At 31.7% G+C, this 18,720-nt stretch overlaps 1 long non-coding RNA gene across 3 annotated transcripts in view; it reads left to right on the top strand.

Annotated features, from left to right (window-relative positions):
* Positions 1 to 18,720, top strand: part of LOC136843295 (uncharacterized) — a 571,224-nt gene that overhangs the window by 268,615 nt on the left and 283,889 nt on the right. For 2 of the 3 annotated variants that reach the window (XR_010854513.1, XR_010854511.1), the window contains one exon: positions 3,833 to 3,991. The exons of the other annotated variant lie outside the window; for it this stretch is intronic. This is a non-coding gene — a long non-coding RNA (uncharacterized lncRNA). The remainder of the gene's footprint in view (positions 1 to 3,832; positions 3,992 to 18,720) is intronic. 3 annotated transcript variants of the gene reach the window in all.

Raw genomic sequence — 18,720 nt, 5'->3', positions numbered from 1 at the left:
ATATATATATATATATATATATATATATATATATGTTAATGTACGTGCACACACACATATATTTATATATATATATGTGTGTGTGTGTGTTTGGGTGTCGGTAGCTCGTCTATTCATTGTTATTTATTCAAAAGAGTAACTGTTTCATATACACATGCTTATCTTCAGAATGTGTACTGTGGTGTATTATATGGAGTACTTGATTTAAAAGGAATTTTGGCTTTTGGAGTAAATGGCATTTATGGAGATGACTAATTTATCTACGATGTCATGTAAAGAATACATAAAAGCTATAATCAAAATTGTTAATAATGACAAATAAAAAAGTAAATATAGTTACACAGTAACCATTTTTGTAACGATTTCGTTTATCTCTCTGGCTTCATTAAAGTTTTCATGGTTAATATAGGGATGGATTTTTATTGTTAAAGAGGGATGAAAACCAGTTGGAAATAACTCCACAGATAGCAAGCAACATTAATGTTTTCACACTACGACACTTGAGGCAAAAAATCAATGTAAGGTGTACACGCATTATCTTTATTTCATTAAAAATGATTCAGTAAACCGAAAAGATCAAATAACACTTATTTTCGAAGTTGACAGCTCAGCTCTTGCATTCAAGTTGACTTATATTCGAGTTATTAAACCACAAGGAGCTGTCCACATTCTCTGAAATCCAAGCTTTTTCCCTTAGCCGTTGTTTGTCTCAGGAAAGCGAAAAGTTTGCAACTTCTGTTGGAGATCATTAAAACTTTAATATTAAAACATGCTTTTGGTTTCACTTTTAGAAAATAAGTTTTTTTTCAGGGTTAGGGAGGGAGGTGCATAACTTTTTGCCACATTATGCTATAATTTAAAAAAAGTGTAGGTAAGTTTGTCCTCTTACGCGAAATGCAATGATGAAATATTATATTCCTGATTAAATATTTTTCAGATTATCACTTTTTTTTGGTCATTCCTAACGGTGAACAATTCAGAACGTGTTTTGGTCAGAATAATAATCATATTGAAATATGTTTTCATTTGAAAATATATTCATTCTTAAAGAGAACTGTTGTCTTTAAAATTGTATTTATTTAAATAAATTTACTTGAGCATCTGCCATCCGCCGAACTTAAAATTATGAATATATATATATATATATATATATATATATATATATATATATATATATATATATATATATATATATATATATATATATATATATATATATACATACACACATGCACACATATAATTATATAGATATATGAAATTTTCTTATTCGCAGGAGAAGCCTTCAAATATTTAACTGACTGAACGGACTTAATTTTGTACATGATATGGATAACTGGTTTTGAAAACGGAAGCACGACATTTGTGTTATTAACACGGAAATGTTCGAATAATACTGCTTTTTTATTTCCATTTAGCCAGAAGACTTTTATTCTTATTTTCTTCGGATAATTAACTTAACTGACAAAATTGAACCCATTTCATACAGCTGAATTTTTTGCTATGCATACCTCATAGTTATAGAAAAAAACTTTTCGATAAAACTGTGAATAAAAATCATCCGGTCTAAAGAAATAAATGAAAATTTGTATGATAATAAAACCTCAGTCTTCAACTTTGATAATAAGGTGAGTTGTGTGATTAATACACGTATTTTAAAACCTCACAATGCAAAAGAATATTGTAATACTTTTAGTTTTCACCCTGGTTTGTTGTTAGGTAGTTTATACGTTACAGTTACATGACCATATATTTTTTCATACTGCAAAAATCACACTAAACTGTAAAGCAGAACATTTTAATTGATATTTTCTATATATTCTCCTTATACCATTATAGGATCCAAGCCTTGAACCCTCTGAGTTTAAAAAACTGCTGGATAAATGAACAATCACGATATTCCCATCACCATTATTCATATTGTCATGAAACGCATATTTATACAAAATAATTATACGCAAACTCCCCCTGGGACGAAGATATGAAGAAGAATTTAATTCCTTGGCAGAGTTATTTTGTTATATAATTTTGAGGGGAGAGAAAACAGTCATTTAGGAAAATTTTGTTAATTGGAACCGTTCTTTGCACTGAAATTCTTACTGTGGCATCGACTTAGACCTCCTTTTTTTAAAAATTACCCTATGAAAATTCTATGACGAAATTTTAAAAAAAAAACCCTAGATGCTCACGGGTCCCATTGGCATAAAAGTCAAGCAACTTTTTTTTCAAATATTAAGAATTTTATGATGTCTGACATGAATTTAGAGTAGTGTTTGCTGATTCAAATTCAACAACTCTTGCCCTGCAAAAGAAAAATTGAACCTAAGTGTCAGCCTCATCATTGAAATAATGCTTTACGACTCTTCATCTTATACATATCTCTTTGTTTTATTCATTCTCCTCTCTCCACCACTAATGCTTACTAACTTATGATAAAACCAGGTATGAGGACTCAGCGAATTTTTCACTCGAGCAGGGAGAAAACTAGTTAGCTAGGTGGTATTCATCAGCAACATATTACAAACATTTGTCGGGCATATGAAAGGCAGAAAAGACGAGTTTACCTGCAATAGAGATAAAATGATGTAAAATGGAACGCGTGTGGGGAAACCGTAATATCAAGTTGGGCTGACAGTGAGAAATGAGATAATTAAGAAATAATCCGGAGAAGGAAACCGGGCGTGCGATGTCCAAGGAAACAGGCAGCCACAGAGAGAGAGAGAGAGAGAGAGAGAGAGTAAAATTAATTTGGAAAGACTTACCTGGAAACAATTTGCAGGCTTATCAGTGCAAATATTTTACTGGATCACAAAGCGCACACATGAGAGAGAGAGAGAGAGAGAGAGAGAGAGAGAGAGAGAGAGAGAGAGAGAGAGAGAGAGAGTAGAATTAATTTAGAAAGAAGTTGTAGGCTGGAAACAAGTTGTAGGCTTATCAATGGAAATATTTTATTGGATCACAAAGCTCACTTGAGAGAGAGAGAGAGAGAGAGAGAGAGAGAGAGAGAGAGGTATAGCATAATGTTATTCAAAGCGAAACGTATCCCTTTCCCTCTTATTTTCAGTATCCTTCATGCTTCTTCTACTCTGCTGCCCAGCTTTAGAATGATCTTCCTGGTCCTGTTTTTTTTTTAATTATTGATATATTCCTTGTTCTTTTACGGGACCGTTACTTCTCTGTTTGAAGATTTTCATTGAATTTTTGTTTTTATTATTTTCAGGAAGCTCATACTTCATTTAAAAAGAACTCTTCCACAATTAACTCCGGTATTACAATATTATATAATTATTATGACTTATTATGATTTTTCTCGAAGAAAAAATTCATCATACTAACATTTTCCTCTACAAATATCCCATATATATAATTTCGAGGAGTACGAAAACTTCAGCAAATTTTGCTAGAAAAAGTGAACGAATGCCCTGAATGTAGAACTTATGTCGTTCGCTCAAAAAGAGGATATTTATGAGTTTTATGAATTTTGAGTTGTGTACTTACATACAATATTTACTATAATATGTACCCATCTCTACAGCAGCCTTTATTACAAAGGTTCCTATGAAATGACGGGGTGATGTGTATTGTAACTTCAGTCAGGAAAATACATTAAAGAGACGAACATTGTATCATAGCAGGGTCTTCAGTAGAATGGATGCAAGATAGTAATCAATATTGGACAGTAATTAATAATGAGTTAAGGAGTTCTGATCACATCAGTGTTTGTGTGCGAAGATAGTACCTGAAAAGTATGCTTTCTTGTAATTTTCTATGATTGATCGAAATAGAGAGAATGTTGATTACTACATCGCTGACATAGTTTCCGCATTTTCAGGACTTGTGTAATCAATGGATGCATACCAAAAATAAAGGACAGCAGCCATGGAGCCCTCTCCAAAGAAGGAATTGTGATTTCTGATTGTGTACGAGTGATGTTCAAAGATAAGATACGGCATACCCCATTTACTAAGGATAAACAAGACTGTTGATGCTTGTGAGTAGGATTTTTTTTTTATAAAGTTCTTAATATTTCAGTCAGTGTTCTCCTATTTTTACCAGTTAAAAATGAGAAGCAATAACTTCACAACTACCAAGGTAAAGATGTAAGAAGGAGCTTTCTTCTAATCGATGTTATTCGATATCGCAGTAGTTCCTGTGTTCTGAGAGTTCTCTTTCGGTATTGATTTTACCATTATTATTTGACCAGATAACCATATCATAATCGAATTTTACGTCCTTTATATATATATATATATATATATATATATATATATATATATATATATATATATATATATATATATATATCTTTTTTTTTATATATATATATATATATATATATATATATATATATATATATATATATATATATATAAAATCTAACTCACATCGGTATCGAACTCCAGTCTCTCAAACGACAAGCCAGGGCGCTACTAATTAACCCTCACAGGTCATAAAAGGAATTGGAACCTAAGTACATCTGTACCTGAGGTTTTTCCTTAGCAGACTGCCACCTGACTAACAAACGAATTTTACTCAACTTCCCGACCAACCAGTGAGTCAGTCGGTAGCATTTCGTTCGAATTACCGCTTTAGCGTGAGTACGATAAAACTAATAAACACTTGAGCACGTGTTTCACAGAAATAAATTTCTGACTCACATCGACATCGAACCCCAATCTCTCAAATGACAGGCCAGTCATAACAAATTTTAACAAACAGTTTTTTTTATTAATTAATATATATATATATATATATATATATATATATATATATATATATATATATATATATATATATATATATATATATATATATATATATTTATAATTACAATCAAACTTCACGGAACGTTTAGGATAGTTAGCCTGGATTGATGAAGTCAATTGTTTACCTGTATATATATATATATATATATATATATATATATATATATATATATATATATATATATATATATATATATATATATATATATATATATATTTAAATAATTTCTACTAGTGCAAACACAAGAAAACACTAAAAAGTAACATATCTGAACGTGCTTATTTGGTGCTTGATAGGATGGCAGTATTCTATTAAATTAGTTGTTTTTTAAATATAAGATCACGAAAGAATTTTAAACAGATTGTTTTAACGATTTCAAAAAGACTTTTTGACAGTAGTACAAAATCAAGAAGACACTCAACCCAATGAGATGATTTATTGTGTTACACGCTGTACTGAGTTTGTCTGGTAACTCTGTGATATTGAGAGCTGTGGCAACGCTGACTGTAGTTGTCAAACCAAATACTTCTGTCCCTTAACTGGATTAATCATTTACACATCTTTATTGGCTTATTACAAGAATAGCATCGCAGAGCAAATTAAAAATAAACCACTTTACAGTTTTGCAACTGAACGTATTATTATATTTATAAAGAAGAGAAATGCAAAAAGTACGAATAAGAATTTTTTCCTTTTTTTTTAAGAAAATGGTCACCATAAAAATATTGCATTTTTGAACTTCCTAACGAAAATTGCCTCATAAGGAGAAGGATCCTGGGGAAAATTCAAAACTTCACCAGATGTCTTAGGTAATGATACTGAGAAAGAGGGATTACCGTTCTTACAGAATAAACAATTGCAGGTCCCTCACAAGATTTCCTTTCATAAAATTTCCCTTTTTAAGTTGAATATGACTAAATTGGTGGACATCTAGACAAAAATCTTATTTACTTCTTTATGATACTAATTATGACTAATACAAAAATAGAAAGTCTACTGATGATATGAGATTAAGATGGCAGATTTCGATGTCGTCATACGTTGCCTGCTTGCCCTAGGTTCGAAAACTACTTTTTTTTTTTCTTGCGAAAAAAGAAATCTTCCTTTACTCAGAAGACTCTCAGATATGCCGTCGTTAAGAGCCTCCAGCTGTGGAGAACAGACAAAATTCTTCCCAATGTGCAATAATCCCGGTCAACGAAAGCGTTGGCAAGATTGGCAAAGCGACAAAGAACGCAGGAATACGTAGAAATAAATTGCATTCCTCCCGCTCCTTCCGGCGATACAATATCCAGGGGGCAATGTCGATGCCTTTATTAAACTGGAAGTCAGATAAATTTCCCGATTTCCTCGTGCGATAATAGCGTACCACCTTGCTGTTGATAGCATAATTCGACATAAGCTGCAGACAATATTTTAGGAAGTTCCTTTTATAGTATAGTTTCTGTAAACATATAGTGAGAACATGAACTTGTTCATAAGTGCGCGCAGTCATACATATATATATATATATATATATATATATATATATATATATATATATATATATATATATATATATATATATATATATATGCGCGTGTGTGTGTGTGTGTACGCATGTATATACAATCTCATAACTTTCATTACCAGTGAATCACTCGAGTTTAATTCCATATGGTGGGAAGGGCTTTGCGCCGGTTATCTGAAAAATCCAACATGTGTCTGTTAACCTAAGCACTGAATTAGGCCCTTAGTGTCTAATCAACCGCAATGAACGGCAGCTAGAATAATAGGGAAATTGGATTGGCAGTATCATCTGACGAAGAGCTGCTGAGAGCGACGAAGACCCTACTTAGCGTGAGTGGCTCATAGGGGTAAAACGGTCATGGTATCTGGTGCAATCTGTGGAAGGTGCCAGTCATTTGAGTACATAGTTATATGAGGCACCTGTAGATGAACGAGCTGTCTGTAAATTGTTGTGGGAGGAAACGTAGAAGAGTTTCTCTTCTGGGGCCGGGGATGGCGGGGAGAGAAAATAATACCATTTTTGCAAATCTTACTGGCATGAAATCTAACAAATAGCCTCTTATATTGTGGCTGCAGCTTTGTATCTTGCACTGATATGACTGAAAAAAGGAGGAAGAATGAGTGACTATGTATTGGGTTTTGTAATATACATGATACAAAACAGAAAAGGTATTTTATTTGTAGTTAGTTTAAAGACAAAGAACTGAAATTCTCGTCACGAACAGGAAAGTGAAAGAGTGATTAAATGGGTAAGCTGAGAAGTGTTCTGCTGAAGAATATGGCGTTTTATGAAAGAAAAGAAACGTGTTAATTCGACGTCTGTGAGGGGCAGATCGAATGGAAGAGGAGAAAATCTATATTAGTGAGTGTGTATGGGTCAGGAACGGAAAAGGATGGTAGTGATAGAGGAAATGCTTGGGAGAGTCTGAATCTATGTGTGGCTGGGTTTGAAGGATTTGGAAGGCTGATTGCACTAGGTTACCTGAATGGAAAAGTAGGTGGCAGTATAAGAATATTCATTTGCTTACATGGAAAAGAGAAAATGGCGAGGAAAAGAAGATAGGAGAGGAAAACTAAAATATAAGAAAAAATGTCTAGTAGAGGCAGAAGGTGATCAATATTAGGGAGAATACGTTGAAAACGGGAAGTCCTAGGTGGATGGAATGATTTGTTGAGCTCAGGAAAATAGGAGAGGAGCAAAGAATAATGAAAAATGGTGGACAGGGTAAGTGTAACCTTACGAATAAATATTAAAAGGACCTTGAAGTAAGTATAGAGGGGAAATATATAGTTTACGAATGGAAAAAACATGAGTGGATGTAATTACAAGCTAAATGCTGAGGTATCGTAGTAATTGCAAGACTGCGTCAGCAACCAGTATTGACAATAGAAGAATAAATGGGAAAGAGCAGTGTGGCCTTAGAGAAAGCAAATATGAGGATCAACTTTCTGCCCCTGGCTAGTTCTGTTTATATGGAATACATGCACTCAGAAAGAACGTCTTGTAGAAATCAATAGGGAAGCAATATTGAAACCCTTGAGAATGTGTGGTATAGAATATAAGTTCTTGAGAGCAATTTTTTTCCTTCGTAAATGAAGTGAAGCAGGTGTTAGAATAGAATAGAAAGTGTGGAAAGTAACTGTTTACTGTAAAAGTGGATCGGAAGGCCATGGGTTATACCTTCTTGATGGTGGATATTGTTATGGATGCGATGAGAGAAAATTAAAGACATACAATGTTAATGGAAAATGCTGGGATAAATGGGATGTGAAATGTGTGTGAAATAATTGAACTTTTCTCTAAGAGGCACTCAAATATAGCCACCAGTTTTTGTGTTACCATAGTCTCGAGATAGATACTTATATTATTAGCCTAAATTTCGGAGCTTCTTAACCGAGATTATTCTGATGAAGATATACATGATATACTGCACTACAGTAGGTGCCCATAAAATTTGAATATCTGGCTGTCCTTAATCAGAAGCATGACTCTAAAGGTCTTTGACATTTACCATCAAATATTTTAGTAAGCCTTTTTCACTTTCAAAATAAAATCAAGGAACTCAATCGATTCATAATCGCCGGAAGGCAATTATTAGCAAAAACACTCGTTATATGTAAAATAAATTAATTTTCATCATTCAGCAAAGAGAACAACAACAACAAAATAATAATAAATGAAAAAAGAACATAATTTTTCTTCAGGATAAGCAGTTGCCTCCGAATTACACGGCTGCATTCTCGCCAAGAGATTTGTGACCGTACACTTACTCCAGGGACCAGCTACCTCATCTGGAGAAGAGGGGAAAGGCTCTCTTCGCTTGCGATTTATGGGTGCTATATACAAGGCTCCTGCTCGGATAACAACGAAAGGTTGTGAGGAAAAGGAGACGTAATCAATAGACTAATATTATTTACTTCTTGGATTTATCGACTATACACAGTATATTCTTATTATGATAATGCCATTCGCCCACTTACGTGCAGTAGGTTATAGTGATGAACGTTCATACTAACTCGACGGGAATAAAAAGACAGGGGTTAGAGATTGGTCCCTTGCTTATATATTCATACAAAGACGCCCACAGATGGAAAGGTAACTTAATTGATTTCCGTATGTTTATTATGCACAAACATATAAACTCATTTATCTTTGTAGTTCCATGGCAATGAACAAAAGAGACTGCTTACATTCTTATCCAAACACTCACACTAATCAAGCATGGGCATTAACAGAGAGAGCATTGTATGAATAGTTATCTAAATTTACAGGAGATTCTTTTTATGAAGAAGCAATGTTTACTGCTGTATAGAATGGTAAGCATGCTGGAATCAAGGGTAACGTCAAAGCTATAACCTTTCGCAATCAACTGAATGCAGCTGGTTTATATTATTCTATTGGGAATTATGTTTCCTGGTTCTTCTCTGTTTATTCAGAGTTTTTGATTATGAGATACTGTATATTTTTTCAGTACCAGCTCGGGCTACATGAAAATAAGCATAATAAAAATGAATTTTTTAGTGCCCCCAAAGCCAATTTTGCGTTTGTAATTAATTCATGTGTCGATATATATATATATATATATATATATATATATATATATATATATATATATATATATATATATATATATATATAATATATACATGCATGCATACAAATACTTATATATATATATATATATGTATATGTATATTTATATATTGTGTATACATTTGTATGTGCACATAATTATCTGGGTTGCTGATAAATTTTATCAGAGATCAAAAAGAGTAAACAGCAGACAAAATAGGAACGAAATACAATAAATATAAGAATTTAGTCTTTGTTTCCTTGTTTCCATTTGGAGAAATAACGCAAGATCGCCCAGCTAGTAATCAAGGCAGTCGGTCATTCATGGTCGTTGTATTTGTGTGTTTGCTATTCAATAAACCCATTGGGGTCCTGAGTGATTGCGTTATGTATATGAAAAAGGCACATGACATGTTTTCATGATTTTGCTTATGCATACATAAACAATAACAGCTTTAAAATTTTAAATATTTAGGAAAGCAATGCGAAACGAATATATATATATATATATATATATATATATATATATATATATATATATATATATATATATATATATATATATTATATATATATACATACATACATACATACATATATATATATATATATATATATATATATATATATATATATATATTATATATATATATATATATATATATTATATATACATACATACATACATATATATATATATACATATATATACTATATACATATACTGGATATATATTTATATATATAAATATAAATATATATGTGTGTGTGTGCGTGTGTAGTAATTCTCATTACCCTAGGTTTGGAAGTATGGAAACAAAAGGTACCTTGAATTGTTAGTGAAACATTGTCCTTATTGTAGAATCTGCGTACAGTTTTTACCGATATTGCTTTTTACACTATGTAATATTTTTTCATTTCATCACAGTCACCATCAGCAGAATTTCACCTTCGAATATAGAACTCATAAATGTCACAGTGATGCGGCAGAACATTCCCATTTCATTAATGGCTAAATCTGGTTTTCGAGATATTTTTACTCCTTTACTGACAGGCCGTCAATTCGTAATAAGCGCTATTCATTGCATACTACATCAGTAAATTACGTATAGATTTCAGGTAATAGATATTTGTCTTTTTTCTAGTTTTCAGTTAACCAAAAGGTTTTTATTAATAAGCCAAAAGAGGATTCAGCTCTCCCAAAAATAGCTATATTTTTATACTGAAATAGATAATATTAAATAACTTTTTGCAGTAATATGATAGTGTAGAAGGGAAAAAAAATATTCTTATTGCAAAATAGTTAAAAGGATGGGCAAGTCTAATCTTGTTTACCGTTTAAATGGATATATATAATTTCATATACATATATATATATATATTATTTATATAGTTATATGAAATTATATATATATATATATATTATATATATATATATATATATATACATATACACACACACATTTCGTTTTCATACTTCCAAAGCTTAGGTTATTGAGAATTACTCAATATGCATTTCCTGCTATTACAAGACGTGATACACAAATTACCATTCTATATTCATTTAGCATTATCTTCTGAGTAACTTTCAATACTGTGCGGTATATACCATTTCGAACAAGTTAGTATGCTGCATTACATACCAGTGAGAAAGCTTCAGTATGTCGACTTCTTAAAATATGGCCGCATTCCTGGTGGATCATTAACTGTGAATTTACTTCCTATCATTCGCTGCTCAGCTCATTGAACCTATCATTAAATTTGCTTATGACTCACAAATTTTTCCATTTGAAAATGTCTGCATACCCATTCTCTCCACCTTCTAGCAAAGATTACTTAGCTTAATTGCAATAAAGACTATATTCTGAAATATTTTCTTACTTTTCAACCTTAAATTATTCTCTTTTACCCTAGCTCCAACCAATTATATTCTTAGATATTCATCTAGACCTACCTATTGTTATTATAAAAGTCATCAAATATTTTTTCTACCAACTTAGTTCAAACCATCAATTCTAGTAAGCTTTGTACAATAGTACTTTCTTTTTTCTTAGCATATTTAGGAATATTCCTATTTTGGAAGTATGTAATGTTAACGTTTGAATTCCATTCCTAGCTTATTTACTGTCACTTACCTTCTTATGATTTCTCTGTATCTCTGCGTATATAAATATATCGTTTTGCCTTACACAACAAGTAATATATGCAAATAATTCAACTTCACATTTTCCACATTTTATTTCATTTGCGTACGTCATTCAGATTTCTTTTAAAGCTTTTCTGTATACCTTTCTATCACTCGCACTTCACCTATTCTGTGACTTAACTCTTCTCTCATCCTAGCATCATCTGTTATTTACCTTTAAAATAAAGATAAGATTCAACCACTTCCTTCTTCCACCATCCTTATTAGTGTTCATTGCTTTTTCGTCGTGGTGTCTATTTGCCATCATAACTTAACTCACGCTCTGATTTAAGTAAAATGTTCTCCCCTAACAAATGCTTGCAAAATCTTTGATTAGCTTTTGCAGTTTCTCTTCACTATCCCCAAGCAGGTTGGTATCATGTTTAAACAGTAACCATTTCTCATTGCATTCACTATTTTGCTTATTTCACGGTTTTGTACCTAAGTGTATTATTTATTTCCACAGTTCTTTTACCATTCCCTCTTTATAGATACTGAGCAGCACTGTACGCATCACACACCAATGTCTCAATCCTACTTTAACACCAAACCGGTCACTCCCCTTCATAAATGTTTTACCGTACATTTTACTATAATCATCAAATTTTTAATTGGTCTCAGCAGCTTATATGCAATTCCATATTTCTCAACATCCCCCACTTTCTATTCACTATATAATGTGCCTTTTCTACGTCCATTTATGTTACATAGAGATTTTGCTCTTTACCTTCAGACCTCGCATATCTGTTTTCTGGCAAACACTTGACCCACACACACACACCATCTTCTCTGTCTAAGCTTACACTGGTCTTCTCGTAATATTCCTTCCTACTCGCACAAACATACACACACACAAACATATATATATATATATATATATATATATATATATATATATATATATATATATAAAGAAGAGAGAGAGAGAGAGAGAGAGAGAGAGAGAGAGAGAGAGAGAGAGAGAGAGAGAGAGCGAGCAGTAGGGCGAGTGTGGGTGTGCGCAAGTGTGTGGTGTAAGGTATATCTCGGCAAAAAGACCAAAGCGATTCTGTCTATATGGTGTGGAAAAACATGTAAGAAGATAGTATTACACTTATACCTCCCTGCGAATATCACACAATATCCGTATATTCTAAACGATCAAGGGAATCATTCATGCGCTTCAAATACTTTGTGGAATAACATGGCATTTATTTGAATCGAGGACTTTACCGAAAGTGGGAGCACCAATAGCAATTGAAAATGTTATATATATATATATATATATATATATATATATATATATATATATATATATATATATATATATATATATATATCTTATATATTCTTTTAATATATATATATATTTTTATATATATATATATATATATATATATATATATATATATATATATATATATATATATATATATATATATAGGTATGTATGTATGTATACTACTTATACACATATACTGTATATGTATATATATATATATATATATATATATATATGTTTTATTGTAATATGAATATGTTTTATTGTAATATGAAGATAAAAAGGCCCATAAAACACTATTTGAACGTTGCAACCATATATTTCAAGGCACTTCCTTCTGTGCCCCTGTTCACTGGAAAAATATGGACATGCTTTGTATATATACCCTTGTAACATTTCATCTGTCCATATTTTTCCAGTGAACAGGGGCACAGAAGGAAGTGCCTGAAATATATGGTTGCAACGTTCAAATAGTGTTTTATGGGCCTTTTTATCTTATATATATATATATATATATATATATATATATATATATATATATATATATATATATATATATATATATATATATATATATTCCTCACTTTACACTGTAGATGCTGTAAATGAAAGACATTGATATCACTGGCCGCTTCCTTACTGCGCAAGGGAGAATGTCTTCTCTCGAAGTATTTAGTATGATTTAAACCCTTTTTTATTTTTGTATTATACTAATCTATTCTTCCAGCACGACGAGTGTGCATATTATATTTATAATGTTCAGGTATGATAATTTTCTCAAAATAATATAAACGATAGAAATATTCACTTTTGGATTACTTGGGCGGTTAAACAACGGCATATGTAGATATTTTGTTATAAGGAAAAAAATTTCCAGAATTCCTCTCTGAGCTTGTTCTCCAAATAATTCCTTAAGACTTTTTATTTCTACTTGCACTTAGTTATCTAAAATGTTTAAAGCATATAGTAAACAATAAAAAAACACTGAATTTTAAAAGTAAAATTCAGACATTCAAGAAACAGCACCGAGGGATTAAGAACAAAGGCCTCTTGTAGCTAACGACGGAGAAATTCCTTCAGATCTTATCCTGGGATGACAGTCGCAGCTGATGCTTCAAAGGGGTTGAGATTCATGAAGTGAATATTGTGTTTAGTGTTGAAATGAGTGTCATTATTACTATCTAATGACAGAATTTGTTTGGTTTTTTAATTTTATAATTAGTATATTTCATTAAACTCATGTGCTTGTGTAACATGTGTTTGCACACACACATACATACACATATATATACAATATATATATATATATATATATATATATATATATATATATATATATATATGTATGTATATATATATATATATATATATATATATATATATATATATATATATATATATATATGTATTATATATATGTATATATATATATATATATATATATATATATATATATATATATATATATATTATTATGTATATATATGTATATATATATATATATATATATATATATATATATATATATATATATATATATATATATATATATATATATATATATATATATATATATATATATATATAATGTGCGCGTGTGTGTGTGTGTGTGTGTGTGCATATACTGTCTCCACGATTTTCGAAGGAATCCTTTAATGTAACACCTCTGTGAAATTCCTTTCTTTTCTAGGTTTTCTCTTGTTCTTGTCACCGTTGGTCTCCTGTTATTATCATGAATTTTAGACTCTACGGGAGTATTAAAAATCCAGTTAACATGAGGTATCGTGAAAATAAAAATAGGAAATAAAAGGATAAAGAATTTGATAGGAGAAAAGAAAATGCGGGAGATGAAATTCTTATACCCGAGAGAGAGCGAATACTTCATCATTAGGTGGCAGCTTCCAGGAACACATTATCATCTCCTCAAAGGCTACGAAGTCGTTACCTTAAACTTCATAGTAAACTCTCCTTACTGTATGTAAATTAATTTTCTTTTTGTTTAATTGTCACATATTCATCAAATCTCAGTTTCTAAGGCTGGGACAAGAAGTTATAGCAAATATTACAATTTCTATGAAACAAATATTTACTTTGCATTAAATATGAGGAAAATTTACTTGCGAAAATAACGGAGGTTTTACAATTCCTGAAGCTATTTAGTCAATAACATCTCCTCCTTTCTATTAATCTCTTTTTATCTTATATACACAGCGATCTTTTGGAATTCATGGCCATATGCACAGTATGTAAGAGGACAAACCCTATGGAATTTTGTAAGATTGAGAGATCGTCAATAAAAATATATTTGATTAAGTGAAGGATTATTCGTAATGAAGTTTAGGACTTGGACTACAGAGAGGTAAAATTACAAATTTTTTGGCCATAATTACCTCTGAATAATATAAAGGAGAGACAAAAAGGCTTATTTTGGAAGAGGTCCAAACACGTATTGGGAAGTGATGTCTGTCCCGGATGTGAGGAGAACATCTGCATAGAAGTTGATTTATGTAAATGATCCCATAAACTAACAGAAACCTCCAGATGACATTTATGTTTTCATATATATAAGAAGACCTGGTCATGAAGAAACAAATTAACTTTATACACAAAACCCTCCCTTTTTCTTATTCTTCTGGGGAAGGTAAAGGGTGTGCACATATTTTCTTACGAGGTTCTGATATATTTACAAAAATATTTTTGTAAATAAAGGTTGAGTTTAGAAAGATTTGAAAATAATATTAGTTAAATCTGGACACCTGACTGTATTGATTTTTCACAGTCCTCTACCATAACATATGTATAATGTAGACAATAAAAAAACTGAAGTGCAGCCAAATTATATACTATAACCAAAATTTTTATAATTATGGTAGTTTAGGTTTCTTAATTTGATCTTAAAACACACACACACAAACACACATATATACACATACATATAAAGGTCCTTATATCCACTCATGAATAGCCTTGTTAAACTAAAACATTCATAATATTCCCAAATTAAGTTCTTGAATCACTATAGTATTTTAATTTATCCTCTCTCGTCAATCTGAGAATAAAAAAAGTAAAATCTTAATGAAGAGATAGGTGAGTGACCGAAAAAAACCCAGTTTGGAATATTGACTGTCCACACACTGGGTTCCAGTTCATCACAACGCCTCCAGCTTTGAAGTTCTCTTTGTTTCCATCTCCCTATTATGGAAGAGAGCAACCAATATTGCGTACAGGAGCACAGCGTGAAGGGGCGACTTTGCACAGTTGCTTTCATTGAGGTTTTTCATTCAGTTGATATGGATACGTTCGCTTATTGCTCTGGAGAGATGTCAGGAAACCTCTACAAACGTCTGCTCTATCGTTCTTAACATAAAGCTCAGAATAATTGGTAATTTCGGCAACTCATTTTTTTCAACACCTAAGGAGCATCCTGGTCTCATAGAGATGTTTATCCATAGGAGTGAAGATAATTATACAATGCCTTTACATTTCATTCATTCATTTGCATCTGGAGAAATATACGCTGCATAGTGATGCTTCCAACACTTAGCATTTATTCACTTGATGCTGTTCAATATATAACCATCTTGACTGAGAAAGTATATCCAATGAATATGTTTCGACGAGAGATAATTCTAGCGATAATTTAAACCATTTTTTTTACAATGATATGCCTCATTCACGTTCAAAAGAATTAGTTTCCATTTTAAAAACGAGAGACGTTTTTAAAATATTAAACTTAAGGATATTACTACGAAGTGATGAATGCAATAATCGTTTCTAAGAGACGGCCGGTTCATTTTCCCTTTTGCGTTACATTTTATGAAGATATAATCAGACAAATGTCTAAAAAAAAAAAAAATTAAAAAAACACTTTTACCAGAAAGCCAACAAACGTCTTTGGTAAAAGGAGCAACAGCAATAATATCACTAAGAGCATTTGCATGAAGATCCAGGTATTTAAGTGTGTTCAGTAACCTAATAGAGAGAGAGAGAGAGAGAGAGAGAGAGAGAGAGAGAGAGAGAGAGAGAGAGAGAGAGAGAGAGAGAGAGAGAGAATACTTTTTCTTGCACCCAGTTAGAAACACAGCCATAAATTTGTCCTATTTTTCGTCCGCAAATTGCAATATAACTCTTAGCCTCTGTAAATCTTGAGGTAATCACTTACGGAAATTGTTGTAGTGAATCACAGAAAGGTTTAAATGCTTTATTTTTTTATGTATGCATTTAGTCTGTGTTTTCAACCTTATTAACTTTACTGAGATCCGATGTAAGGACAATAAATAGAAAAAAAAAGTGTCAAACGCAAAATGAAAGAGACGATTTCTTGAACAAAGACTATTCCTTTAAAATACAGTCAATGAAACGTACTCACGCACAAACACGTAATGTTATTTAATGATAAATTTGACACAGTTACATCAAACAAAAGGACATGTCCGAGAAAAACGAGCCTCATTAATTAACGAGATTAACGAACGAAGTCTTAAATACCGACAGCTCTAATGACAACTACTTAGTGACAAATTGGCTCATTTATGGAATGGGGGTTCTAATGACTTCGACTATACAGTCTTCTTTTATTAAAGACTTACTACAGATGGCCTCTAAATAAGCTATTAACTTGGTTGCCAGTGGGCGATGAGAATAGCGGTAAAGTCAGCAGAATGCATGTAATAGCTTCTTAAACTGAAACAGGCAAAGAAGTGCCATCTTTAATGATAAAGATAGTCGTTGTCTAGTATAATTTTTTTTGGCTATGGTTTGATTTGAAAAGATGAAGTAAAACAAATAAATTTTCATCCTTTTCTCGGTCCCTTTGCTCTTATAGTTAAAACCATTATCAGAAACTTCTTCCAACCTAAATGGCCACTCTTTCCAATTAAATTATACTAAATGTCAATATTCTTTCCTCTATCTCGTCATTATATGAATTCATTTCACTTAGCCATTTAACAAAATCTCCCTTTTCATGATCATGTTCCATACGGAAGGAATCTGAAACTTATCAAGTCAATGGACTTACCACAGATGAATTAATTATTAACATATTCCTGAATCTGCCACAGCTAAAGTCTTTGAGACTTCAATATCCCTTTTGAAATATTTGTAATATCATTCCCTTTTTCTCCAGTTACCAGTAAGGCTTCCACAGGGCAACGTGAAGTGGGATATTCTATCCTTCCTTAGTGCAATCCTCCAGTTCTTAGGAATTTTGAGGAATCCACGACCATCTCACCTGCAATCTCTATGTGATAATGACTTGCTTTCTCTGTGTACCATGTAGTGTGGTGTGCCATTCGGATTTGTTCTGTCTTTCTGGAATCACATTATTTGTGTATTCATCTTCATGCAACAAAGCGCAAAAATCACATTTTGAAGGAAAAAAAGATATTTTGAAGGGGAATCTAAAACAGCCTTAGTTAAATAAACGTTGATTAGACATATAATCTTACTATTGGAAGTATCATAATGTACTGCATATTCTCCAAATTTAAATTATTGAACAAAATACAGAGAAGTTGTATTTTTACCTTCTCATTTTTTGGGTGAAAATCTCTGTTTGACCAGGATAGTATATACGTATTATCAATAAGTGCAATTTAACAGTTATAATTGAATCAAATACGTTGACTACATCTACTTATCAATCTGGGCTTTATGCTAATAAGTTTACATTTTCTAAATGAAGAGGAATAAATTTTTAAGGGGTTTCGTACCATCTGCACGGAGAAATGTGTGAACGTATTCATATTAACTGAACAAAAAAACCTCAATGGAAGGAACAACAATAACTGAGCAAAGTTACCCTTTCACGCTGTGCTCTTTTGCGCGATATTGGTTGATCTCTTCTAAAATAAGCAGAAAGTAAAAGAGAGAGAGAGAGAGAGAGAGAGAGAGAGAGAGAGAGAGAGAGAGAGAGAGAGAGAG

The sequence above is a fragment of the Macrobrachium rosenbergii genome, chromosome 11 (assembly GCF_040412425.1).
Source record: "Macrobrachium rosenbergii isolate ZJJX-2024 chromosome 11, ASM4041242v1, whole genome shotgun sequence".
In the NCBI taxonomy this organism is placed as follows: domain Eukaryota; kingdom Metazoa; phylum Arthropoda; class Malacostraca; order Decapoda; family Palaemonidae; genus Macrobrachium; species Macrobrachium rosenbergii.
This window is presented reverse-complemented; position numbering and strand designations above follow the sequence as displayed.